This window comes from Molossus molossus, unplaced genomic scaffold (genome assembly GCF_014108415.1).
Source record: "Molossus molossus isolate mMolMol1 unplaced genomic scaffold, mMolMol1.p scaffold_m16_p_1, whole genome shotgun sequence".
Classification (NCBI taxonomy): Eukaryota; Metazoa; Chordata; class Mammalia; order Chiroptera; family Molossidae; genus Molossus; species Molossus molossus.
In genome coordinates, this window is record NW_023425344.1 from 67303405 (window position 1) to 67330281 (window position 26877).

Genomic DNA, 26877 nt, shown 5'->3' on the forward strand with positions numbered 1-26877 from the left:
CAGGAGGATATAACCTTGGTAAACATATATGCACCCAATTAAAAATCCATTAAAAAACTTCTGGAGGGATCTTCTGTCTCTCTCCCATTATTTTGGGGGGAGGCAACCAAATTTTTGGTGGCCTTGTTTCAACAAGGCTGATTAAAAATAAAAAAAAGGGACAACATAACTCACGTGTATTTTGTTTGCAAGAGAATCATCTAGCAACAAAAAGCTCACAGATTGAAACTGAGTGGATAAAAAATATCTTCTCAAAACTAGAGACAGGGAAGGGCCATTACATAATATTGACAGGATTCATTTAACAAACAAATATAAGCTCCATAAACATGTGTGCAGTAAAATATAGGAACAATAAAATACATTTTAAAACTTCTGGAGGTTTGCAAAAGAGAAATCACAGCAATACAATCACAGCAGTGGACTTCAACATTCCACTGATATCACTGAACAAGATCCGGCAGACAAAAAGGAAACAGAGACTTTGAATAACGCACAGACAACCACCCCCAACAACTACAGATTTTACAGACACTATATGGAAATAGAATACCATGTTACTAAATTATAAATAGGTAACTCTTAAGATACAAAAGAGACTATATTCTTCCCTTAAGTGACTTCCCATACTGATATAGAAGATGAGTTTTTTTATCACTTACAAACGTAAGATAACAAAACCCTTAAAAATAACTTGATTAAAACCCAACCAAAACTACTGCAGCAGCGAAAGAACTCCTCAGTCTTTTTTTTTCACATTTATAATCTGCCTCGCCGAAGCAAGGCCACCAAAAATTTTTGGTTGCCTCCCACACGAAAAAAATGGGAGAGAGAGAGAACATACCAACTGATTGGCTTCGGCACTCCTCGGGTAAAAGCAACTTCTATTACATTTATGGTGGCTACGTCACGACAGATTTAGTGCTTGAGTATAAATTCACAGGTTATTCTTAAAATAAAAGTCTCACTTTCACAAAATATAAGGGGCAGGAATTTTACGTTTTTTCTTTTAAAACTTGGATTTGGTGCAGTGCATTGTGGGTATGCAAATGAAGACACGTACATGTTTACCAAGGTTTCATTCTCGTTTTAGTTAGATCCTTTCACTATTATCTTTCTCTCCAGATATGGCCTTTATTTTGACATCTATTTTATCGGATATGATTATTGCTACCCCAGCTTTTTTTCCTTTCCATTTGCTTGGAAATTTTTTCTTCTAGCCTTCACTTTCAACCTATGTGAGTCTTTTGTTCTGAGGTAGGTCTCTTGTAAGCAAGATATATATGAGTCCTGCTTTCTTATCAATCAGCTACTTTGTGACATTTGATTGGAGCATTTAAGCCATTTACATTTAAGGTTATTATTGATATGTACTTATTTATTTGACATTTTTATTTGTTGTGGTTATGTTTTTCTTCCTATTTCTTCTGCTTATTGCAGCAGTCCTTTTAACATTTCTTGCAGTGCTTGCTTGATGCTAATTTATTCCCTTAGTCTTTTTTTTCTTTTTATCTGGGAAGCTCTTTATTTCACCTTCTATTTTGAATGATAGCCTTGCTGGATAAAGTAGTCTTGGATTCACATCCTTGTTTCCATTACCTTGATTACTTCATGCCATTCCCTTCTGGTCTGTAATGTCTCTGTTGAGATGTCAGATGATGGCCTTATGAGGGTTCCTTTGTAGGTAACCTGTTGCTTATCTTTTGCTGCCTTTAGGATTCTCTTCTTGTCTTTAATTTTTTGCGTTGTAATTACTAGGTGTCTTGGTGTGGCCCTGTTTGGGTTCTTCTTACTTGGGGCTCTCTGTGCTTCTTCAACTTGAATACCTTTTTCCTTCACCATTTAGGGAAGTTTTCTGTCACTATTTCTTCAAATTTATTCTTTAATCCTTGCTCATTTTCTTCTTCTGGAACTCCTATGACACGAATGTTATGTTTCGTTTGTTCCACAGTTCTCTTACACTGTCTTTCTGTTTTTTCATAGTTTTTTTTCTGTTTGGTGCTCTGATTGGGCGATTTTTCTACCCTGTCTTCTAATCCACTGATCCTGTCCTCGGCCTCCTCTACTCTGCTGGTTATTCTTTCCAATGTGATCTTTATTTCTGCTGTGTCATTCTTCATTTTTGTTTGGTGGGTTTTCATTTCCAGTTGGTTGATTTTCAATGTTTCTGTATCTTTCCTCATGCTGTTGAGCTCTTTACACATGCTGTTGAGCTTCCTCATTATAATTACTCTGAACACATGTGATAACTTGCTTAATTGCATTTCACTGATTTCTTCTTTTGTAGAATTCTCTTGTTCTTTCATTTGGGATTTGTTTCTTTGTTTCACCATTTTGGCTGTCTCAGTGGGTTTTGGAGTCTGCCAAATTTTTCCTGTGGGTGTTGGTGTTATGCTGATTGTGGCTCCCTCTACTGGGTTTGTATGAATGAGGAAGGACCCATATTAAACACCACTGTCAAGTCTTACTTTCCTGGGTAGATTTGCAGGCCATCAAAGGTTCAGTTTCTCTCTAGCTTTTGCCTGCAGGCTATTGGTCTCAATTGTTTGATGAGCCTTGGGTTGTAGCCCTCAGTAAATGAAAAAATCCCTTAGGTGTTCAGGGTAAGAAGATTTCCAGAAGGTGGGACAGATGCTTGCTGGCAATCTCTTGCTGTTAATGAGCCTCAATTTGTATTTCTCTGGCCTGGCTGGGTGGTGTTAAATTCTTGAGGGAGGGGCTTTTGCTTCTGCCTGGGGGTCTGTGAGTAAATGGCTACTGTCTTATGAAAGAGCAATTAAGCATAAAAACCCCAGTGCCCTCTCGAAAAAAAAAAACTTCTGGAGGACTTCAAAGGAGAAATCAACAGCAATACAATCATAGCAGGGACTTCAACACCCTGCTAACATCACTGGATAGATCCTCTAGACAAAAAAAAAATTAACAAGGAAACAGAGACTCTAAATGATGCACTACATCAAATGGATTTAACAGATATCTACAAAGAATTACACCCCAAAACTGCAGAATTCACATTCTTCTCAAGTGCACGTGGGACAATCTTCAAGGTAGACCACATGTTAGGATACAAACTAAGTCTCCATAAGTTCAAAAAGACTGAAATCATATCAAGCATCGTCTCAGATCACAATGGCATGAAATTAGAAATCAATTACAACAGAAACACCCAAAGATATTTGAACACCTGGAGTCTAAATAGCATGTTATTAAACAATTAATGTATTACCACGGAAATCAAGAAAGAAATGCAAAACTTCCTGGAAACCCATCAAAATGAACACACAACAACACAAAATCTATAGGGCACAGCGAAAGCAGGCCTGAGAGGGAAGATCATAGCACTACAGGCCTACCTCAAGAGACAAGAAAAATTTCTAACTGACTTTCTACTCCTAAAACTTAAAGAACTAGAAAGTAAACAAGAAAAACCCAAAACAGAAAAAGTCAGAGCAGAAATAAATGACATAGAAACTAAAAAAACAATTCAAGTGGTCAATGAAACAAAGCTGGTTCTTTGAAAAGATAAACAAGATTAATGGACCCTTAGCCAGACTCACCAAGAAACAAAAAGAGAGGACCCAAATAAAATCAGAAACAAAAGAGGAGAAGTGAAAACTGACACCAAAGGAATACAAAGGATCGTTAAAAAATACTATGAACAATTATACAACAAATTGGACAATCTAGGCAAAATTGACATATTTCTAGAAACACGCAGTCTCCCAAAACTGAACCAGGAAGAGAGAGAAATCTTGAACACACCAATAACAACTAAAGAAACTGAAGATGTAATCAAGAAACTCCCAGCAAACAAACGCCCAGGCCTGGACTGCTTCACTGGGGAGTTTTCTCAGTTATTCACGTAATTGTATCATTAGAACACTCAGGCCTATGGACCTCACACTCAGGACTATGGACCTCGTATTTTGTGCAGTAGCAGAGAAAGTAAAAACCTTGACAATTAAGGTTCTTCCAATTAAATAAAATATAGATACATTGTCATTCTTTTAAAACCACAAACAGCCTCAGCTAAGAAGCAAAGAGGACATGGTAAAATGTTTGAGTAATGGAAGGAATTTCAAGAAAGCGTTGGCCTTAGAAGAAATAATTCTTGGAAATAAAAAACTCAATTAGCCCTGGCCAGTTTGGCTAAGAGGTTGAGCGTCGGACATGCAGAACAGAGAGTCCCAGGTTCGGCCCCTGCTAGGGGCACATACCACAAAATAAATAAATAAGAAAGATTAAAAAAAAAAAAGAAACTCAATGATACTATATTAAGACACAGACAGTTTTCTTAATAGTTGATTAGCTTCTAAAGCCAATTGTGCCCTGGCCGGTTTTGCTCAGTGGTTAGAGCGTCTGCCTGTGGACCAAAGAGTCGTGAGCTGAATTTCAGTCAAGGGCACATACCTTGGTTGTGGTTCATCCCGACCCCAGTCGATGTTTCGCTCTCTATTCTTCTCTCTCCTTCCCTCCCACTCTATCTGAATAAATGAAAAAATAACCTCAGGTGAGGATAAAACTACAACAAAAAGATAAAGCCATTAAGTAGCTGTGAATATTATATGGTCTTGGTTTTCTTCTGATTTCACTTTCAATATAAAACATGTAGCCCAGGTTCTCATCCTTTTGTGTATTTCCACATGGAACTGAAAACCAACTACATTTTTTACATGAATTGGTCAATCTTTCTGCTTCACTATGAGTTATCTCCCCACCCTTCACCTCCCTCACACAACAGGGTGCCTGGGAGAACCAGGTGAGCATCAAGGTGACCCAAGGCTCACGAGGAAACGCTCCCTCACTGCTCCTAAAAGAAAGTTCCTGGCAACCTCCACAGTGCACATCTGCGGACATGAGATAATCAGGCTTTATTCTGCTTGTTCCAGCTTGGGAACAATAGACTAGTCACAGGGAGGGAAGAGGAAAACTTACCGCACAGCCATACCGAGTGATGCTCAAGTACTGAAGCCATGACAGCCAAGGCACAACGGTCCCGAGATTGACCAACAGCCCTGAAAAAATCTACAGAGAGCAAATCCCAACAGTCAGATCTGGTGAAGTGATTCCATGAGGAGTTCTAGACAATAACCTCTTTAGGTCTCCTACAACCTTGTGAACATTTCTGCTAAGACCAAGGCTTCTTGAAATTCCTTCCATTACTCACTTACCATGTCCTCTTTGCCTCTTAGCTGAGGCTGTTTGTAATTTTAAAGGAATGACAATGTATCTATATTTCATTTAATTGGAAGATCCTTAATTGTCAAGGTTTTTACTTTCTCTGCTACTGCCCACAATCCGAGGTCCATAGTCCTGACTGTTCTAATGATACAACCACTGTATATTCCCACCAATAGAAACACCAGCACATACCCTGAGCACCCCATGCCTCTCTATGCTTCCTTAACACAGTAAGCTTTGTGATTTACAAGGGTTTGCATTCTATCTCCAATGACTTTAGGAATAATTCAGGGTTCGGAATGCATGCCTAAAATAACCCAAAGCCTAGAACTAGTGCAGCACAATGTGAAGTGCAGCATAAAATATAATTCATACCTTTATTTCGAGCTACCAAAAAGCGCTATTGCCATGGAGACCCCAGGAAGAACTGCTCCAGCAAGAGATGGCTACATAAGAAGTTCATACAGCCCTGGCCGGTTTGGCTCAGCGGTTAGAGCATCGGCCTGCGGTCCGGAGAGACCCGGGTTCGGTTCCCGCTAAGGGTACGTACCTCGGTTGCAGTTTGTCCCCGGCCCTGGTTGGTCGTGCAGGTGGCAGCCACTCGATGTGTCCCTTCATGTCGATGTTTCTCTCTCTCTCTCCCTTCCTCTCTCTCCCTCCCACTCTATCTGTACAAAAAATGGAAAAATATCCTCGGGTGAGGATAAAAAAAAAAAAAAAGAAGAAGTTCATACAAAACCTCTCCTAACTGGCACTTCCCAAGTGGGATGAGCATAACAAGGACAATGGTGCTGGTGGGAATACATATTTTTTCACTTGATCTAAAAAAGTGCTTAATATACATCCCCCAGTAAAATATGGTTTTATGTGTGATTTTAAAAGCTCTCTATATAGCCCTGGCCGGTTTGGCTCAGCGGTTAGAGTGTCGGCCCATGGACCAGAGAGTCCCAGGTTCAGTTCCTGCTAGAGGCACATTCCAAAAATAAATAAATAAATAAATAAATACTCTCTATATAAACCATTAAATAATAATAAATTATAGCATCTAATATATCAAACTATTTTATATATTGAAGGATATTTTATTTATTGGATGATATAGGAAATTTACATAAGGTTTATTTATCACTTTTTCAATAATGTTTAGATTGGTAGTTTTCAATGGTTCCTCCTATATTTTGAAAAGAAGTATGCTACTTAACAAGCTTTTAAAGACATCTACTCCTACTCTAGCAGAAAAGACTCATGTTTAAGTAACTGGGCTAAGCATTCCTGTTTACTTGCTGTAGTACGGGGAACTGTGCTAACTGGCCCCCTTCACCTGTTCATTCATCTATGTGTATGTAAAATTTAGGGACATGTAAGGATAAGATTAAGTAACCATTAAAATAAAAAAGGTAAACAGAAATATATTGATGATATAAGTGAATGCCAGGAACCCAGAAAGGAGGGGACATAGAACTGTGTAGACTTGGGAATATTTCAAAAATTTTTTTCTTTTATTATCCTCCACTGGGGACTTTTTTTTTTTTTTTTTTATCCTCATTCGAGGACATTTTTCCATTTTTTGTACAGACAGAGTGGGAGGGAGAGAGAGGAAGAGAGAGAGAGGGAAACATCATCGAGTGGCTGCCACCCGCACGACCAACCAGGGCCGGGGACAAACTGCAACCGAGGTACATGCCCTTAGCGGGAACCGAACCCGGGTCTCTCCGGGCTCTAACCGCTGAGCCAAACTGGCCAGGGCTCCACTGGGGACATTTTTGCATTTATCTTCAGATAGAGCAGGAGGGAGAGAGGGAGGAAGAGAGAGAGAGAAACATCGACATGAGAGAGACACATCGAGTGGTTGCCACCCACACAACCCCAACCAGGGCTGGGGACAAACTGCAACCGAGGTACATGCCTTTGGCAGGAACCAAACCCAGGACTCTGGTCCGTGGGCTGATGCTCTAACCGCTAAGCCAAACCAGCCAGGGCATATTTTAATATTTTTAAATACTCCTTTTCAAAACATAGGAGGAGCCATTTTAGACCACCCATGCCACACACTGCTCTGTTTCTCCTGGAGCTGAGCATTTCCCTTGGAAAATATTTGACCCAACCCAACCATCTCAGCTGCTGGGGAATAAGCCAGCGGTTCTTAACACCAGCACAGAAGTCTGGCAACGAACCTGGCATTTTTAGGCGGGAATCTTCCAGTTGAAATATTTGTTTTGAAGTTCTCAGTCATCACAGTTTCACTGTATTTTACCAAGAAGCATCCTTTATTATTTTTTTTTTACTTTAAAAAAAATATGTTTTTATTGAGTTTAGAGTGGTAGGGAGAGAGACAGAAACATTGATGTGAGAGAGAAACATCTATCAGCTCCTTCCTGCATGCACCCCAACAGAGTATAAAGCCTGAAACCTGGGCATGTCGCCCTGACTGGGAACCAGCGATCTTGCAGTGCACAGGACGGCACTCAATCAACTGAGCCACACTGGCCAGGGGAAAAAAATCTTTTAAAATCTCATTTGTAACAACATGCTAACTAAAATTATAGCAAATATATTAGAACAGTAGCCAAAAAATGCTGACTAAGGTCGAGAAAAGGCTGGTACATTCTCTAATACAAGATATATATATATATATATATATATATATATATATATATATATATATATATAATTGATTTTAGAAAGAGAGGGCAAGAGCGGGAGAGAGAGATAGAAACATCTATGAGAGAGAACATCGATTGGCTGCCTCTTGCGTGCCCCCCACTGGGGATTTGGCCCTCAACCTGGGCATGTGCCCTGACTGGGAATTGAACCAGTGACCTATTGGCGCATGGGTTGACGCTCAACCACTGAGCCACACTAGCCAGGCCAAGCTATATTGTAATATATAACTTCCTTAAAGCTAAGAGTCCCATCGACATAATCCTCAAAACCGTTTTTTTCAAGACAGGTAAATTTGTAGGAAGAAATGAGGGAAAATAATTACTTCTCAGAGAAGCGCAGTTCCTACTCACCACCATTAACACAAAAGAGACAGTAATGAGAAGTGTTGCTATGGATACCACACTCTGACCTGCTGCTATGGCCAGTGCCATAGAATTGGCCGTATAAAATTGGCCGTATACGCCACCATCCAAAGGGTAAACATCATGGTGAAGAAGGCCTTCACCACTGGTTTCAATCCGTAGGAAGAAAAGACGGGGTAAATCCAACCACCTGGGTCAATGTGCAAATATTTTGAGAAATAAATATCAGAATGAAAAAATTATTCTCTAACCCACCACCCTGAGTGACCAATTTCATTGCCCCCCATATAACTGTATAAAATTATCATAGAGCTTTCTTTTGTATACTACTGCATAAACACTTTCATGTAACACCTTTGCCCCTTCTTGTGTAATTATTAACAATTTCTGAAAGTCTGTGGAGAGCTGGAGGCAGCACGCCTGGCGAGGATTCTGCTGCCTCCTCTCTAAGAAGGAAGCCTGGCAAGAGCACACTCCTTCCACCCAGACATCACCTTACTCACTGCTGCAACTGTATCAGTAAAGAAATGGGAAGATCTGGATCACGTGACCTCCCAGTAGTTTCACCATCTGAGGGGTGATCCCAGAACCTCCAGTCTTTGAGACAAAGTACCACGGAGCTTGGGGTTGAGGATGGGTTAAATGAAGTGTCACAAATGATCTTATAAGCTACAACTGGATGCTATTATGGGTCATACACTCTGAAGATTTTGGAGCAGCCATTAGAACACAATCAGGAGCTGAGGACCAGGTTCTATTTTTAATTCTTTATGACACACCCCTTATTTGTAAAATGAAAGTTTAAATTCATTTATTGGATCTTCTATGGTGCTTTGTAAAAAATATATAAATTTCTGGTGTGTGTATGTGTGTACAGTGACATATATGGGCATTCCAAGGCAGTGAGCCTCGGGAGAAGCCTACACACGATGCACAAATGAATCTGTTTACATCTACTTAAAAAGTATCCTTATTAAATCAATAAACCCCCAAGTCGCTATCTTTCACTACCTGTATATGCACATACACACACACATAAGAATATAGATAGGTAATAAATACCCCAGCTCCAGCTGCTCCAGCAGTCTCAAATATATTATGAATTCTTTCCATGTCTCTACATGACACATATCATGAGTAAAATATAGTTTTACAAATAGGTGCAAAAGTTAGTTTGGGAAAAGTCTTGACATAAATGACCTCAGAGAACAGTTGTTTCAGAGTGTGAACAACAGATAGATGCTTCCTTATCTTGTGGCTGGGTTTATAGTTTTGTGAACCAAAGACATGCTTTCAAAAATAAATGACTTCCCCTTCCATCTGAGAGGACAGAGACCCTCTTTATGTCTTGTTGCTTACCTATCAAGAAGTAGGTCATACATGTGAATAGAATACTTGCTAACATCCTCATTGGTAGTACATCAGATAGCAGTTTGCTAAAGAAATAAGAGGACACTCTGTAGTATCCACTGGCATATTCACGCCTAAAAAGCAAAAATGCACACCATGCACCCCACATTAGTTTAAGGAGGCACAGACCAGATGATTGAACCATTCTGCTGCCAGCAGGAGTCTAACTACAGCTTCTCACATCCTCCAGGTTAACCCACCTCCTTCACACAGTCAGCATCAGGCACCATCTGAGTGAGGTACAGGCCTCCCCTGAGACGTCCTTCCCCAGAGCTGTGTGTGAGGGCCCCTCTTCTCATCACAGAACCCCCCTAGTGCCGCCCATTTTGCCCTGGGAGCCCCACTCCAGGTGAACACATTCTGCATCTCCTCCCGCTCTTCCGACTCGGGGTTTCCTGGAAAGACAGCAGTTGGGCAGCTGATCTCAGTGGTCACACAGGCTTTGCTTTCTCCCCACTTCTGGGTATGAAGGAGGTGGTGCCCTGTTCTCCACGCCCCACTGCAGCTTCGGGTCACTAAACCTCTCACTCCTTCCGTTCTCGTGATGAAAAACCACAGGGCACTTCTTCCTTCAGGATCGTGCCCCCCAATCATACCTCCCTGTCAGCGTCAAACCTGACACGGGACAGCCCCCTTCACAAAACAGACACATACGCACATGAAGAGCTGCTTCCCCCCACCAGGCGCTCCGCGGAGGGCACACCCCTGGAACACTGGGGGTTGGTGGGAAGAAGAGACCCCAGCTCTGCCGGGAGAGAAGGGGAACGAGCACGGCAGTCCATTAAACATTCTTAGATCAAACCGACCTGCTAACTCTTTCCTCAAATGATACATGTCAAACAACTGTTCAGGTTAAAAGTGAGGGAAAGATGTGAGCCCCCTCGGGCCTCTCCCGTCCCAGTATCTCCACAGTGGTGCCCCTGGGACTCCATACTGATGACATTCTCAGTCCTGCATGGCCATGGATTGAAATATGTCTTCGCCAAATCCCTATTTTGAAGCCCTAGCTCTCGAGATGACATTTAGATGGAGCATCTTTGGAAGGTAATTCAGTTTCCATGAAACTCTGGGGGGCGCATGACAAGATTAGTGCTCTTAGAAGAAAAGGGGGAGCCGCCAGAGCCCCCCTGTGCCATGGGAGGACACTGCAGGAAGGCAGGAAGCCAGAAGGGGGCCCTCATCAGAACTCGATGTGCTGGCACCCAAATCTTCAGACTACAAGAATTAAATTTCTGTTGTTTAATCCATCCAGTCTGTGGTTCTTTGTTATGGCAGCCAAAGTGATGATTACATAGGTCATAAATATGCTACCACCATTGATATTAACTATTAAAAACACAAGTACCATCCTAATGAGTGAACAGAGAAATAGTTAAAGCCCACAACGGTTAAAAACCTTTATTAGCCATTTTTTGAAATTTGAGTAAAGACGAAAGTAAGACATGAGGAGGCAAAATGAGAGAGTGGAGGGAACCTTGTACTGATACCTTGTTATATACATTCCCCACCCAATCCTCAGAAGAACCTTCACATGAACCTGGACAACCCACTGCCAACATGGTTCCAAGGTGCTCCAAATGAAAGCAAATCATGCGTCTAAAGAAAAAGTTAAAATGTGCACATGTAAGAAACGAAGGACTAATAATGCTTCTCTCTCAGTAAAATAACTAAGGTCTGAAGGAAAAAGCGCTCAGTTCAGCTGCGCGTTGGTAGACCCCTACACTGTATGAGAGCATGCCAGCGTGCCCGGGGCTGCGGTGCACTTCCCTGGGTAACCAAACAGTTTCATTGGCACTGAGGATGCCAGTGGAAACTAACAGAGATGAAGTGGTACATTATTTAAATGACACGAAATTCAGAGAGCATTTTAAGAAATGTAAACCCCAGTGTACAACCCCCAAAACAAAGAGTCTATAGATACTAAGAATAAAAATAATACAAATAATAATAAATAACTCAGGCAACAGGCTAAGTAAATGTTTAAAAAGAAGCAATCTTAAAAACAAACAAACAAACAAATATTTATACAATAATGAATAAGTGAAAAATAGCCAGGCCAAGTACACAAGCAGATATACAGCTTTTTGGACACAAAAAAAGCCTGATATCATCAGCCCTGGCTGCTTTGGCTCAGTGGTTGGAGTATCGGTCCAAGGACCAAAGAGTCGCGGGGTTTGTTTCCGGCCAAGGGTAGGTAGCTTGGTTTCGGTTCGTCCCTGGCCCTGGTTGAGGTCACGCAGAAGGCAATCAGTCGATGTGTCTCTCTCTCCCTCCCTCCTACTCTATCTGAGATAAATGGAAAAATATCCTCGGGTGAGGATTTAAAACAAGACTAAAATCAAAGTATTAGCTAATTTCAGAAACACAGGGCACAGCAACATTCAGCTCAATGTTTTGTCTTACATCTAACAATGTTCAATTACATCTAACAAATTGGTAGATGTTGAAATTTAATTTAAATTATAAGGATTTATTTTATAAACTAAATACTTCTTGTTAAAGAATTGAATGCATTCTAATTTTTTTCAAGCTAGTAGGTACTCCATGTTAGAGTTAGAAAAACTCAGTCCCATCTACCTTCCCAAGTCAAACAAATAAAAAAAATAGAAAGGAAATTAACTCATAGGCAACAAAAGAAAAAAAATATATACTGGACAATGTCTATCAAAGAACCCTTTCAAAAAGAGTGAAAAGACAACCCACAGAATGGCAGAAAATATCTGTAAATTTGTATCTGATGAGAGGTTAGTATTCAATATATATAAAGAATTCTTACACCTCAATACAAAAATCCAATTACAAAATGGGCAAATAACTTGAATAGACATTTCTCTAAGGAAGACATACAAAAAGCCAATAACCACATGTAAAGATGCGCAGCATTGCTAATTACTAGGGAAATGCAAATCAATACCACAAAGAGATACCGAGTCACACCAGTTAGGGTGGCTATGACAATGGAAGACAATAAGTGTTGCCCAGGTCAGGGAGAAACTGAGCCCCGTGCACAGCTGGTGGGAATGCAAAACAGTGTAGCTGTTGTAGGAAAACAGGATGGAAGTTTCTAAAAAAAAAAAAAAAAAGAACATAATTATCAAACGATCATGTAACTCTGCTTCTGGGTAAATATCCAAAAGAATTTAAAGTGAGACTCAAACACATATTTATTTATACACCCATGTTCATAGCAGCATCATTCATAACAGCCAAAAGGGGAAAACTTTCCAAGTGTCCATGGACAAATACATGGATAAACAAACGTGGTGTATCCATACCATGGAATATTATTCAGCCTTTAAAAGGAAGAAATTCTGCTGCAACATGGATGATTCTTGAAGATATTACACTAAGGAAAATAAGCCAGTCACCAAGGACAAATACTGTATGATCCACTTTTTTTTTAAAAATTATTTATTTATTTTTTTTTTATATCCTCATTCGAGGACATTTTTCCATTTTTTGTACAGACATAGTGGGAGGGAGAGAGAGGAAGAGAGAGAGAGGGAAACATCGATGTGAAAGAGACACATCGAGTGGCTGCCACCCGCACGACCAACCAGGGCCGGGGACAAACTGCAACCGAGGTACATGCCCTTAGCGGGAACCGAACCCGGGTCTCTCTGGACCGCAGGCGGACGCTCTAACCGCTGAGCCAAACCGGCCAGGGCTTTTTTTTTAATCTTGAGATAGAGCAGGAGGGAGAGAGGGAGGAAGAAAGAGAGAGAAACACTGACGTGAGAGAGATACATCGAGTGGTTGCCACCCACACAACCCCAACTAGGGTCGGGGACATACTGCAACTGAGGTACGTGCCCTTAGCAGGAACCAAACCCGGGACTCTCCAGTCCGCGAGCCCACACTCTAACTGCTGAGCCAAACCGGTCAGGGCTGTATGATCTACTTTTATGAGGTACCTACAGTAGTTAAATTCAGAGACAGAAAATTAATGGTGGTTTCCAGGGCCTGGGAAAAGGGGGAATATGGAGTTACTGTTCAGTGGTTACAGAGGTTCAGTTTGGAAATATGAAAAATGTTCTGGAGTGTATGTTGGTGGCAATTGCTCAACAATGTGATTGTAATTAATGCCACTGAACTGCACAGCTAAAACTGAATAGGAGGGTAAATTTTATGTTCTGTGCATTTTACCACTATATATATATATGTGAAAATCAACTCTTCCATTCAGCCTTCAGTTTGCTGGCTTATCCTACTCCTCAGTTTGTCCTGTACTTGTCTAAATTCAAATTTTTAATAAATTCTCATAACCATGGAAAATGTAACAGTACTTTCTCAGAGTCAAAATCCAAATGTACTTACCTATTCTGGATTCCAGCAGGGTTACTTTTTAGACCATAGAAAATGGCACCTATAACCAGTGCTAGGAAGATTGTTATAATTATCTTTTCAAAAAGAAAAAGACATGAAGTAAAAGAGTTTTAATTAAAGGTAAATACTTAACATACCATTTATTATTATACTATATATGACTATAATCAAATCTCTCCATCGAAATACGTCATGTCAATGGCTTGTCCAAAGTCCTTGGGAAAATATAAAACAGTGTATGTTACTAGACTGCCTTCAAAATTGAAATAAAAATGCTGCTGAGCCCTAGCCGATTTGGCTCAGCGGTTGGAGCATCGGCCTGTGGTACAGAGAGGCCCGGGTTCGGTTCCCGCTAAGGGCACGTATCTCGGTTGCAGTTTGTCCCCGGCCCTGGTCGGTCGTGCGGGTGGCAGCCACTTGATGTGTCCCTTCACATCGATGTTTCTCTCTCTCCCTCTTCCTCTCTCTCCCTCCCGCTCTGTCTGAACAAAAAATGGAAAAATGTCCTTGGGTGAGGATGGAAAAAAAAAAAAAATGCTGCTGAGCCTAGGAATGCCACAGAGAGTTGAACAGTGCCAACATCTGGCAAAGTCATGGGGGATCAAAATAAAATTCAAGTGGCTAAGAGTTCTGGCCTGAACTCCTAATGCTTGTGCTAGTGAACATGCATAGTTTTATGATATTTCAAGGTTTCAAGTAAAAACAGGATAGGTTTTTTTTTTTCTTTATTGATTTTTTTTAGAGATAAAGGGAAAGGGTGAGAGAGAGAAACATCGATGAGAGGGAGCATCGATTGGCCGCCTCCTGCATGCCTCCCACTGGGGATCGGGCCTACAACCTGGGCATGTGCCCTGACCGGGATTCGAACCGGTGACCTCTTGGTGCATGGGTCGATGCTCAACCACTAAGCCACACCAGCTGGGCACAGGATAGTTTTGAAGAAAAATAAAATATCCCATCATGTACCTTGGAACCTTCAAAATTAAAAAAAAAAAAATCTTAGTACTACAACCATGCAACAATGGTATCAGACTTTAAGTAACTTGTCAAACACAGTTTTGGCATGAAGCAAACCAAGTTGGAAAACAGGACCATGATCTGTGAAGGCTAGTTTATGAAAACCACAATCTGGAAAGAATATGACTTGAGATGGCCTTTAATAATTCCTTTGCTGCCCTGGCTAGTTTGGCTCAGTGGTCAGAGCATTGGCTTGTAGACCAAGGGGTTGAGGGTTTAATTCCAGTCAAGGGCATGTACCTGGGTTGCAGGTTCAATTCCCGGCCCTGGTATGGTTCGTGCGGGAGGCAATCAATCAATGTGTTTCTCTCTCATCGATGTTTCTATCTCTCTCTCCCTCTCCTGTCCTCTCTCTCTAAATCAATAAAAATATATATTTTTAAAAATTCCTTTGCTAATCAGACACTATGGAATTTCAAAAAAAACCAAAACAAACTATTACCCTGGTATAGTTTAATTAGCCTCAGAAAATACCGTACTTCACGACAAAGATCAAGCTTCTAAACAGGTGAGGATGACTCCATCAACATGTATGCAAATCTGTAGTTTCACACAGATAACTCTAAGAATATTCAGAATTTTAAAACTGGATACTCCACATGCTTTGTTTCTTTTGCATTCAAACTTGGTATTTTATTCTAACAGATTATCATTAGGATGTTTCCTAAAAATAAAAGTTTTAAAAATATTTTCAAAGTCACCATTCAAACATATTGATAAAATGATTAATCCTGCAATATTGTTATGTTTTTTACAAGGTGCATCTATGTTATTCTTTCTTATATCAAAAAACAAACAAATAAACAGACAACCACTGTACAAAGGGGAGCAGAAAAGGAGACCCTGTCCATGTGTGTGTATCTGGCCTCTGGTCTAAACAGAAAAAAAAAAAGTAAAAACGTCCCTAAATATGTTATTGCGTCTTTGTTCAAAAGGGTTTACCAACATTTCGCAAGGTGAGTTCTGAGGACTATTCATGGCCATCACTACAAAAATTAATCTATAGTCAAATGTTTAATATGCTAACAGAAACAATGAATCTCCAACAGATGTATCGATGTTTTCCAAAAGGGTTTGATCAGGAAACCCTTGACACATTAAGTGAACATTAAATCTCCTTATACAGACAATCTATTCAGTCCAAGATCTTCCAAACACAACCTCTGGTTAAATGCATTGTCAGAGGCAAAGTCTGAATCATGTAAATACTAGTTCAAATCTAAGTACAGCTGGAAGACTACAGATACAAACTTTATCAGCAGGAAGCCAGGAAACATTTTTTATAGCTCACATTCAAACACTTAGAGAAGCAAATGACGTACATGCAAGTTTAAACACCCCAAACCGGGGTCAGTAAGCTCTCGCTCACAGGCCAATCAGGGCCCTTTACCTATTTCTGTTCAGCCCACAAGATAAGAATTTTTTTACCACTTTTTTAGTGGTTGAAAAAAATAAACTTTTGTGATATTCAAATACTGACAGATTATTTGACATTTATATGAAATTCTAATTTCAGTATTCATCAATAGTTTAATTGGAGCCCAGCCATGCTCATTTGTTTATGTATTATGAGGGCTGTTTTCTCATTAAAATGGCAGAGTTGACAACCTGACACAAAGACCACATGGCAGCAAAGCCTAAAACATTCCCTATCTGGCCCTTTACAAGATAGGTTGGCTTACTCCTGCCCTCAGCTAATATTCCAGTTTTTACAAATCTGAACAAGAGCTGACTCCCTCAATCAGATGCTCAGAGATGCAAGGTTCCAACCTTGTTCTATCAGTCTGCAGGGCCCTGGATGTTGCTGGAATTCCTTTTGTGGAACTGAGTTCACTGAGGAGGCTGAACATGTGACCTGGAGGTACTCGGCCTGGGGTTTGCAGCTGAGGGAAGCCCAGCATCACAATGCAGAATCGTGGAGATGTAGAAATAGTTCCTCATGCCAATCACACCCCACCCAGAGCTACCATATATGTGACTTGGACAAGACACTTATAAGCCCCCTTTAGAAAAAAGAGAAATTGAAGTTACTTCTCAAGTAAAATTCTAATGTGTAACTCACACTAAAGAATGAACTCCAGCCCTGGCCGGTTTGGCTCAGTGGTTAGAGTGTCAGCCTGTGGTCTAGAGAGACCCGCATTTGGTTTCCGCTAAGGGCACGTACCTCCATTGCAGTTTGTCCCCGGCCCTGGTTGGGTCATGTGGGGGCAACCACTCGATGTGTCCCTTTCACATCGATGCTTCTCTCTCACTCACTCTCTCTCTCTCTTCCTCCCACTCTGTCTGAAGATAAATGTAAAAATATCTTCAGTGAGGATTAAAAAAAAAATTAAGAATGAACTCTTTTACATTGTCTCACTGTTGACCAATGGGTAACCAGGCTGACCCGATTCACCAAATCCACTCCAAAAGAATAAAAATTTACTCTTGGTTGATAGTACACAAAAGTGCTCATGTTCTGAAAGAAATGCCAAATAACAAGTACCAAAGATGTCTGGAGCAATTAGCAGTTCATCTCAAAGAGGGATCAGGACTCTCGGTATTAATACTCGGAAGGCCCAATACTGAGGTATAACCATTATGATGCACGTGGTAAGAAGTCAGTGATGGTTCCTTAGAGCCAACTATGTGCCATCTTTCAGGAGTCAGCAGAAATTCAATGATTGATAATACAATTAATAACTGCAAAAATAACTGGCTAATACCCTTAGAAATGATGGACCAATGAACTGGAAATACAAGGGATTTGTATGATAAAGAGCTTGAGAATAACAGAAAAACCATAGAGGAACAATAATCAATGAGTATCAACAGCATCAGCCCAAACATGAAAAGAAGATTATTTCATCTTAATGAAGAGAAATTTTATCTGACAGTGAATAGCATCATTTAAAGGAAGTCAAATTTGCTTACCACCTTTGTGCTCATGGCAGATTGATCTAGGGGTCTAGTGCTCTCCTACATTAGAATCCCTCGGGGCTGAAGGTCAATGATAAGGAACAGCATTTGCACACAGGCTCTTCCCTCAGTCAGCGGCCCCTCCCGCACTCAGGGGCACTCACTGACACCTAGGTGAAGGCTTCCCTGATCAGCTGATTTAAAACCAACCCCTCTTCCCTCTCTCCATCTTTTCCCTCTCTTTTCCTTCTCTCTTTCTCTCCCTTTTTCCACGTCCCTGCTTAAACTTTCTCCGTGGCACTTTTTTTCCTTCTGCCACACTGTGTATTTTATTTTTGTATGAATTTATCAGCTGTCTCTTCTCATAAAAAAGTATGCTCCAAGAGAGCAGGGATTTTTATTTTTCCCCATTTTGTTCACTGCTCTGTACAAGCTCCCAAACATAGCGCATGATCAAGAGCAAGTTGGTGTGTAAATCAGGACATGCTCCCAGAAGACCACAAATGTGACTAAATGATTCCTTTACTTCACAATTTTTGAAAAAGAATTTTGTCTGCAAAGATGATCCACTACAGCTTGTCTAAATCAATAAAAATTCTGAATTAAATAGTCTAAAAAACCACACTAAATTTTTTTCTACTTATTTGTGGCCCGGCTGGCGTGGCTCAATGGATAGAGTGTGTCCCATGCACCAAGAGGTCACTGGTTTGATTCCTGGTCAGGACACATGCCCAGGTTGCCAGGTCGATCCCCAGTAGGGGGCCTGCAGGAGGCAGTGATCAATGTTTCTATCTATCTCCCTTCCTCTCTCTAAAATCAATTTTAAAATAATTTAAAAAAACCTTATGTTTTATTTGTTCTATTGACTGTTTCTATATCCGAAATATAGTGGGGATAAATAAATGGAAAAGTGGGTAGGAGATAACTATAATTCTAAAATAGATTATATCAGAATATAATGTCCCCACATGAGTATTTCACAGCATAATTAGAAGACTCTGTCAGGTTACCTGAACTATAGAGGCATGGGGATTACCCAGTAAGTTTTTGAAGGAGCACCTGGCAATCCATGTGACCCGATGACAGCGCAGGTGGTATAGGTGATCTCCTTGAAGACTGTACTCTTCCTTTTCTGAACCCCTGGTTGTTGATCCAACACAACTTTCGTTGCTCTGAAGAAGGTGGAGTTGACATAAAACTCAGCTAATTTTTCTGAGTGGCTCATCTCTCTTGGGAGGCTCTTCAGTCTCCTTGGCTTTGGAATCAAAGTGGACAGAGAGAAACATTAACAAAAGAAATTATTTAGCCCATTTTTCTGTAACCCCCTTTCTTGGATTCTTCCCTAACACCTTAATACTAAAGCTTGAGTTTGAAAATTATTAGATCTGTCACTGCTTTATGTCATAAGAAAGATAAGTTAATTGGCCTGACTTTTTTCATACACTTATGGATACAGCAAACCCACTGATCTTTCCCTAATTATAATATTTTTTCCCTGATTTGTTTAAAATAAGCTTACCATTGGACCCCGGCCAGGTGGCTTGGCTGGTTGGAAGGTCATCCCATACACCAAAAAGGTTGCCTCCTGAGGGAGGCAAGTGACGAATATCTTCCCCTCCCCTCTTTCTAAAGATCAATAAACATATCCTTGGGTGAATATTACAAAATAAAATAAAATAAAATAAAATAAACTTACCACACTGATGTCGCTCTCTCTCAAATCAATAAACATGGTCTCAGTGAAGATTGAAAGAAAGAAAGAAAGAAAGAAAGAAAGAAAGAAAGAAAGAAAGAAAGAAAGCCAGCCAGCCCTGGTCTGTTTGGCTCATTTTGGATCAATGAGTCTCGGGTTTGATTCTGGTCAAGTGCACGTACCTCGGTTGTGGTTTGTCCCCCACCCTGGTCAGGTTGTGCAGGAGGCAACCAGTCGATGTGGCTCTATCACACTGATGTTTCTCTCTGTCTCTCTCTCTCTCCCTCCCCGTCCCTCCCACTCTATCTAATGATAAATGGAAAAATATCCTTGGGTGATGAATAAGAAAAAACAATTTCTATCATTTACAGAAAATAAAAATACATGCAAAAGTGTTGTTGTTTTTTTTAAAGAAAGAAAGAAAGAAAGAAAGAAAGAAAGAAAGAAAGAAAGAAAGAAAGAAAGAAGTAGAGAGAAAGGAGGAGAGCAAGAGAGAGGAAGGGAGAAAAACATCAATGTGAGAGAGAAACACTGATCAATTGCCTCCCGTATGCACTCTGAATGGGGATTGAACCTGAAACCTAGGTATATGCCTTGATGGGGAATCAAACTGGTCACCTTTCGGTGTCCAGGACTAGATGCTCTAACCAATCAAACCACCCAGCCAGGTCTTTTTTTTTTTTTTTTTTTTAAATTTTACAGAGAGAGAGGAAGGAAGAGAGAAACATTGATTTATTGTTCCACTTATTGATGCATTCATTGGTTGCTTCTTATATACACTCTGACCAGGGATCAAACCCGCAACCTTGGAGTATCAAGACAACCATTCCAACCAACTGAGCTACCTAGCTAGGGTAGAAGTTGTAATTCTTTTTTTTTTATCCTCACCCGAGGACATTTTTGAATATAACTTCAGCTAGAGCAAGAGAGAGGGAGGAAGAGAGAGAAACATCCATGTGAGAGAGACACATCGACTGGTTGCCACCCACACAACCCCAACCAGAGCCGGGGACAAACTGCAACTGAGGTACCTGCCCTTAGCAGGAGCTGAACCCGGGGCTCTCTGGTCCAGAGGCTGACGCTCTAACCACTGAGCAAAAACGGCCAGGGCATAATTCTTTTATTTTTAATCCTCACCCGAGAATATTCTTCCATTTATCTTCAGATAGAGTGGGAGGGAGGGAGAGAGAAAAACATTGATGAGAGAGAGAGACACATCTACTGGTTGCCTCCCACACAATCCAAACCAGGGCTGGGAACCAAACCACAACAGTGGCATGTGCCCTTGACCAGAATTGGACCCGAGACTCTTTGATTCACAGGCGGATGCTCTAACCGCTGAGTCAAACCGACCAGGGTGGAAGTTGTAATTCTTTTATTTATTTATTTATTTATTTATTTATTATCCTCCCCCGAGGACATTTTTCCCATTTTTTTGTTCAGATAGAGTGGGACGGAGAGAAAGGAAGGGGGAGAGGGAGAGAAACATCGACGTGAAAGGGACACATCGAGTGGCTGCCTCCTGCACAACCGACCAGGGCTGGGAACAAACTGCAACTGAGGTACGTGCCCTTAGCGGGAACCGAACCTGGGTCTCTCTGGACCACAGGCCGACGCTCTAACCGCTGAGCTAAACTGGTCAGGGCGGAAGTTGTAATTCTTAATAAAAAAAACCTCGTCCTTGCTGTCTACTATGTTCAAATGCATACATGGCTAAGTTTATTATTTCAAAACTCTATATAAACCATGAGCATATTTTTTAATGGAAACTCCCCTTAGAACAGACACTCATATACACGATCATTTATAAATTATATACAAAATACAGCACTCATGGACAACAAAATTTGTGCTGTGTTACAGACTTATCCCCCTCTCCCAAATTCATATGCTGAAACCCCGTCCTCAGTGTGACAGTACTTGAAGGTGGGGCCTTTGTGGAGTGGTTAGGTTGTGAGGGTGGAGTCCCTGTGAATGAGATTAGTGCTCTTATAAAAGAGGCCCCAAGAGCCCTCCCCCCACTTCCACCATGTGAGGGGACAAGAAGAATACTGTGGTCCACCTATGAACCAGGAAGTGGGGCCTCCAGATATAAATGTTTGTTGTTTAAGTCACCTAGCCTGTGGTATTTTTGTTACAGCAGCCCGAACAAACTAAGACAACTGGTATCAGAGGGCAGCATTAGTAATATAAATTCACAAAGCCACATTTCAATGAGCTATCACACTACTACACTTAGGCCAATTCTATGAGGTGATAATCTGAGGCTCTCTGACAGATTCACATACCTTCATCATCTTTGTCTTCTCTGTTTAATACCACGGCAGAGGAGTCTCTGTTAATGACATCCAGGACAAAGTCTGCAGGGTTATTATAGGGTCACAGCAGTGACCTAGAGAAGAAAGTAACTCAGGTACACAGACATGATGGTCTTAGAAAATAAAGACTCCCTTTCAGGGCGTGAGGGAGGTGAGGCTGAGAGAGACTCTAATGACTTCTTCCTCTCTTCTCCCCTCACTAATTTACTCATTCTTTTTTATATATGCAGTCACAATTGGTCAACAATTCTGTCTCCTGGCACAAATCATACTCCAAACCAACTTTGAACTCTCAGAAAGCCTTACCCAACATACTCTATGAGACCCAAAACAACTATCAATATGCTCTGGTGCTTAGCAGTATGCATTTTAAAAAATAGATATTAGTCTAAGACTCCTCAAAGCAAGGTAACAAGCAAAGCCAGCCAGGGTGTGTTCTGTTCTCTGGGTTCACCTAGCGACTGCCACAATGCCAGAATCCACTTTAGCAATGGTTACTTCTCTATATACTAAATTCAGGTCCAAATTATCATCTCCTATGCTGCTATAATTCCAATAGAGCACAAAGCACCAGAGCAGCACTCCGAAGAGAAGGTGACCAGCATGACACACCTGAATGCTTTGCCTTCACTGCTTGTAACTGACCATCTGAACTCCACTTGGCTTGTAGTCTTCTCTTAGATTCATCTCCACTGGACTCCCCAGACCCATGTATGTTACATGATAGACATTAAACAAAAACAAATTGTCAAACATAGCTAGAAAATAGTTAAAATTATATTTGTGGTCATGGAATATCATCTATAATAATATCCATATATCTCTAAAATAAAGCAAACTACATCACACACACACACACACACACACACACACACACACACCCCTTTTCATCTAAAATAAAACTAGGTAGGCAGCCCAGAACTGTCAGAAATGTTGGACAATTGAAGTCAGACTCAGGAGTAGCCATTCTATTCACTGCTAAGTCACTCATATCCACTCAAAGACTAAATCTTCAATCTAATGTTACTATAAAATTAATCAGCATCTCCATGAACCCTCATCAAGGCAAACCAACTCCCCATGCTAGGGAGAAAAATGATCCAGCCTGATCTGTTATATGGTCAAGAAGACAAATGATTTTGGGGGGAATGGCAGTATTAGGCCTTTCCAAAAATGTTTAGTTAGACTAACTGATTATGAGGCCAATATCTTTATTGAACTATTAGGAAAAGGGCACCAGAACTGGGAAGCAGAACAGTGCAGGTCCAGTAGAAATAGTCCTCCACATACACAGAGTATGCATGCATACTCACACTGGACAAAGTGACCTAAATAACAAGCCAGTGCTGCAAAATAAAGACAATTTCTAGCACCAAACTGACCAAAGATGGTCTGGGGTGGTGGAACCCATGCTCTCTCTACTCAAAGATCAAGCAGCACTCCCGTCCACCTCCTCTGCCCTTCCAGGATTCTAGTAATGAAGGATCTCAGTGCATGAAAAGGCGACCATACCAGCTGATGCAAAGTATCCTAAGGCCTCCTGAGCAGGCCCATGGAACATTAGTCTTCCTGAAGCCAATAAGGTGAGGCTATCAAACAGCTTGAAGGTGGAATAACAAGGTTGATGAATGGAGAAGATGATGGTTCATCCCTGTTTAGCCACCCTTAGGTAAAAGTGAGAAAATGATGAGTCATTAAACATCTGAATCTTGTACTTCTTAGCAAAAACCTTATTTCTGCCTTTAGTTCATGTATTCCTGGTTCAACTTGATTTTCTCTTACTAATTTCTCATCCTATATTACCTCTCAGAGAGTTAGGGGACCTAAATTTAATGCTCTTATGAAAAAGACTAAGGTTTTTTTTTTAAAAGAATGGCTCATGAACAGTCTAGAACAGTAATTAAAAACACAGATTCCTGGACAGTCTCCCCAGACCTATTGGGTCTAGGGAATCCATGTTATAAAAAGGCACTCAGGTAACTTGCAAGTACAATCAAGTTTGAGAACTTACAGACTAAATGTTAAAATAATGGTTATAGTCCCATTTTCATTGACCATTGAAGTCTTCAAGTCTTTAGAAATTGGTATTCATTTTTCTGTCCTAATAATACAATTAACATTACTGAGTATTTATTATGTCTTTGTTAAATATTTATAGATAACCGCATCTGAATTCTCACAACATTGTTACGAGACAATAAGGCAATGCTGACAGTACCAACAGTATTATTACCTTCATTTTACAGAGAAGGTCTGCTGGTTAAGCAACTGGCCCAAGGTGTCACAGCTGGTAAGGGGCAGGGCTGGGATTGTTGGCCCACAGCCAAAACATTGTAAACTACATTTATGTGGGATTTATTACTTATGGGACAAAGAAACAAAGGCCAAAAGCACTATTCAAAACTGTAATGATTAAAAGTATTTTATTAATAGAATCACTTCAACTGAAGCATGTTCTAAGTACCTACTATATGCTAGCAGTGTGTACAAGTTTGTTCTGCCTCAAAGAGGATTGAGCCAGAAAATCAATCATTTCAATACAATGTGGAATAAAAGTAGCTGAGGGTTCCTTGTAAGTAAAACAGGAGGCTACAGCTCAGTCTGAAGATGATATAAGATAGTGGCAAGGGTGTGTAAGGCAATGAAGTAAAAGGAATGTCATTATTTTTTGGAGTGACTTTCCCGAGAATTTAGAGGTGATGGGGATTAATGTCAAGAAGAAAACTGACATAGGTGTGGAGGAGGAAGAGGACAGAGGAAGAGCAAAAGCAGTTAAACACTAAGAGTTGGGGAATCTAAGCCAGGGGACATGGGATTTCCTAATACAAATCTTATAACTTTTCTCTAAGACTGAAACTTAAAAAAAAAAAATGTATCTTGGCTTGAGTGGCTCAGCGGATTGAGTGTTGTCCCATGCACAGAGAGGTCGCTGATTCAATTCCTGGTCAGGGCACATGCCCAGGCTGTGGGCTCAATCCCCAGTATGGGGCGTGCAAGAGGCGGCCAATCGATGTTTCTCTCTCATTGATGTTTCAATCGCTTTCCCTCTCTTACTTCCTCTCTATCTAAAAAAACTCAATAAAAACATTGTAAATTGTATGTGAGTTTATTCCGCACACGGATGGACTCACGCAAAGGTTAACAAGGTTATTCTGCACACAGATGCCTTGGGGTGCTGCTCAACTCTTAAGAACAATTCAGAGCCTGTCCTGCACACAGGCTCGCTCCTCCTTGCCTGCAAACAGGAAGGACCAGTTGTTCTTAAGAACAGTGCTGACCTTTGAATGGGGGTTGATAAGAACCAGCAGGGGTGCTAATCAGATTAGTTATCTTGAAAGAAACTGGGACCAAGGTGGCCTATCTCCTTGGCTATAAAAATAAATGGCTGCAGGACTTCGGGGCTGCAGTCTTGCCTGTCTTTGTGTGTGTTTGTGTTTTTTGTTCACTTCGCAGACACTCACCGCAACAAGTGGCGTCCCAGCAGGGACCTGAAATACGGGACTAGAGAAATTCCCTGCGGTTGGAAAGAAGGGACAGTGAAACCGGAAGGGTAAGTACCCTGGAACGAAATTTAATACAGGGGAACTTTCGGGATAAAAATGGGGAATTCCCCGTCAATGGAACAGGAGTATTTAAAGCTCCTCAAAGGATTGTTGCACTCCACTGGAGTTGAAGCAACTGACAAATGCTTTAAGAAATTATTTAAGCATATAAATCAGAAATGTTATTGGTTTGCTAGCCAGCATAAAGTGCAACTTAATTTAAAAGAATGGAAGCAGGTAGTGAGAACTTTACGAAAGTATCACCAACAAGGGCAGACTGTGGACTTAAAATTATGGACACTTTGTAGTGCATCACTCAGGCCCTTCAGCTGTTAGAATCCCCTAGAGAAGGAGGATCCACAAATAAGCCGGAGCCAGAGGAGGAGAAGATATATGAGGACGTTCCTCCTTCCTTACCTCCTCCTCCATCTCCTGAACATCCTGAGGACACTGATTCAGAGTCTTCCTCTACAAGCTCAGAGGACTCTGATAATAATGATACCAAAGTGTTAATTACATTAATGAAAAAAATGTTAAAAGGACAGGAGGCTTTATCTACCATCCAGCCTACTGCCCTTCCTCTAGCCACGTATCCGGCCACCATAAGTTACCCTCCACCACCACCTCCTGTACCCGGGGCTTCTGCGGCCCCTCCTATAGGGCCTCAGAACTATGTCTTTGGGTTTTCCGGTCCCCCCCCCCCCATATTCCCATTCCCCTGGCTGGCATGAGGAGGATCCGCCCTTACTGTTTCCTATTCAGAGGCAGAGATTTCCTACCAATGCTCAATTTCCGCAAGGAGGCGTGAATGTTCAATATAGCGCCTTGCAGTATAAGATTCTGAAAGAATTAAAATTCGCCGTCGCTCAATATGGACCTCAATCTCCTTTTGTGATGGGACTGTTAGATTCATATGCATCGGGAACTCTCCTCGTACCTGTAGATTGGGAAACAACTGGAAAGACTGTTCTCGAAGGTTCTCAGTGGTTACAGTGACAAGTTGGTGGCTCGAGGAGGCTCGAATGCAGGTGCGGCTGAATGAGTCTCAATCCCCCCGGGCCAACCTACGATGAGTTAGCAGGACAGGGAGCTTTTTCTACTATTGTGCAACAAGCAGGCCTTACAGATGCCGCGTTAGGACAAATCAAAAACATATTTTTAAAGGCATGGCAAAAAATTGAGTCTACTGGACATACTGCTCCCTCTTTTGTAAGGACTATACAAGATCCTATGGAGCCATATACTACTTTTTTATCTCGGTTAAAAAATGCTGTGATGAAAGGAATCGGTCAAGGAGAAGCTGCTAGAATAGTTTTGTAGTCTCTAGCTTTCGAGATCACAAATTCAGAATGTAGGCTTATACTAAGTCCCTTAAAGGGGCAGGACGCCTCCTTAGATGATTATATATGGGCCTGTGCAGGAGTAGGTGGCCCAGAGCATCACGCTAATGTTTTTGCTGCTGCCTT

The 26877-nt window shown here is 41.0% G+C and overlaps 1 pseudogene; it reads right to left on the minus strand.

Moving 5' to 3' along the window:
• Positions 1-26330, minus strand: part of LOC118628373 — a 33397-nt pseudogene extending 7067 nt beyond the window's left edge.
• Positions 26331-26877: the final 547 nt, after the last annotated feature.